Consider the following 2,711-nt stretch of genomic DNA (forward strand, 5'->3'; position numbering starts at 1 on the left):
CGGCGGCGGCGGGAGGGGAGCGGGGGAACCCTAGCGCGAGTCCTCTCCCGGGTTTCTTGGTCTAGTGAATCCGCCTCGTCCGACAACCTAGTTATTTGGTAATCAACCGGTTGTTAGCCAATTTGGTAGCATTTCCAAACATGGGCAGGCATCAAACCAAGCAAAGCTTCAGATCTCTTTCCACTCCCTAGCAGAGAATCATTGCTGAGCCCCTGTTTTTGAGTAATTGCCTAATTGGTCTCCGCCTGATTTCAGGTTACGATGGGTTACGAACTCACGATTGTAGGTACTACAATAATGCCATGTTTTTACCAACTAAAAATGTTTTATTTATTTATACAATTACCTTACCAGAATATAAAACACAAAGCCAACTGAAAACTAGCATGTTTATGTGGTGATTGAATCAAAATGCGAAAAGTTGGAGAAAATAAACTTATGACAAAAAAAAATTCTCAAAGACAATTCAGCATCCACCACTCCGCCTTGAATCTTGATATACCAACCAATACATTTCAGGAAAATAACTAATATATCTCGATCATCAACTGGTATAAATGTGCACATGTCCTAAAATGTGTTGGAAATAAGCCAATAACTAATGACTCTACTTAGTAAGCATTATGTGCGAACATGGTTTGGAAATAACTAATGATTCTAAATCTTAGTTCCTTTTCCGTCGTACTGAAAACCATGTTCTACATTAATTCAATCAAATCTTACAAATCCATGTCCTGCATTAAATCAATCAAATTAAATCTTACCAAAAACCTCAATCAAATCAAACATCCCTTCCCTTCTTTACCCATACGCAAATCAAATCAATCCTTACCAAAACATCAACTAAATCAATTGTTACCAAAATGAAGAATATGGCGCGTAAGGTATATGTCAGACACGATTGGTGTTGAACCATTAAAATATGCCTGTCGTGTTGCAATGCATTGGTAATTGGCTAATTATGAGTGAACAGAGCTTCATGAATGTACCTATGAAAATTATAACATTTACTTAAAACTTTATTTGAAAATTCAACATCCTAAAATAGAGATATATCTAGTGACCGCCTTGCGGAAAATGAAGACAACTATACTACTATAGTATGCATGTACATGTGGCAATGAGCAACACAAAGACCCATTTGCAGATGACCGAATCTCTACAATTAAAATGGGAGTTGGTAGGTTCGTCTCACCTCCTTCTCCTGTTTTTTCCTCCCCACGCGCCCTTACCACTTTGGTTTTTTGTTGATTTTTTTTGGTAATCTCAACCGATGCAACACACAAAGAACAACGCAAATAGAATAATTTGGAATAATCTAAACTAAATCGGTACTTTCCCAAAACCATTTCCTGTTGATTTTTTTGATAATCTCAACCGATGCAACACACAAAGAACAACGTAAATAGAGTAATTTGGAATAATCTAAACTAAATCGGCACTTTCCCAAAACCATGTCCTACTCAGTCAAATCAGATCAAATCTTACAAAAATCTCAACTAAATCAAAACTTTCATTGTGTTTCCCTACACAGAAATCAAATCAAATCTTATAAGAATCTCAACTAAATCAAAAATTTATTGTCTTCCCCTATCCATAGTCAAATCAAATTAAATCTTACTAAAAATCTAGAATACGATGAGTCTGAAAGAATAGATAGTCATATAAACAAACAAAATCTAGAATGCGATGAGTCTGAAAGAATAGATAGTCATATAAATAAAACAAGTAAAATATGTTTTTTGTAGGCTATGGTAATTCACCACAATGTCAAATCTAAATTAACTATTTACATAATATAAGAGCGTTTTTTTTGCGTTCAATATATAAGCGTTTTTTGCATTACTATAGTGTCAAAAACACTTTTATATTATGGATCGGGGGAGCAGTAGCTAACTGTCCATGCTCTGTCCCTATTAAGTCCTCCAAAACGATCTGCCCCAGGCAAAACCTCCTGAACCAAAATGAGCAGAGAGCCGTGTGCTGCTTCTCCTATTTGCGCTGCCAACAGAACATGGTTCACACAAAATAGAGAAAAAGTAAGAGTTAGGGTGAAGAAAATGACAGGCTCTCATTGAGGCCGAGCACAACAAAACGTTCAAGAACCTTCCTTCCAGCTGCAAAAGAGTACCACAAGTCCTTTCCCATTCCCACAGGTAATAACGGCCACACCCAGCTAGCCGTTCAGTCTACTCGCAAAGTATAGCAAGTACTCTCTCCGTCCGGAAATACTTATCATCAAAATAAATAAAAGGGATGTATCTAGACGTATTTTAATTCTAGATACGCCTTTTTTTATTCATTTTGATGACAACTATTTTCGGACGGAGGGAGTAGCAACCACAAAAACTAACCAAATAAACATAAATTGCTTCCAAACCAAGAAAAGAATCCCACAAAATTGCTTAGTTTTTGTCACCGCCCGCTGGTTCCAACTGGAAACGGCCTCCGTTTCTCAATTAGTTGCTGGTTTTAGTCGATAAATTAGTTGCTAAATCGGCTGTGCGTGCCATTTTTGCTCACAAGATTTGGTTGTTTTTGACACACTCAGCATCAAGAAGAGGAGGAGGAGAACCAAAGTAAAAGCAACGAGGAAACTTCCGCCGGGAGAAGAAAAGAAAAGAGTAATATATATACGCCAGCACTAAGTAAACCCCACCTCGATCCACCTTCCGGCGAAACCAATTCATTGCTCGCTTTCGCAAGACTCT

This window comes from Triticum aestivum, chromosome 2A (genome assembly GCF_018294505.1).
Source record: "Triticum aestivum cultivar Chinese Spring chromosome 2A, IWGSC CS RefSeq v2.1, whole genome shotgun sequence".
Lineage (NCBI taxonomy): Eukaryota > Viridiplantae > Streptophyta > Magnoliopsida > Poales > Poaceae > Triticum > Triticum aestivum.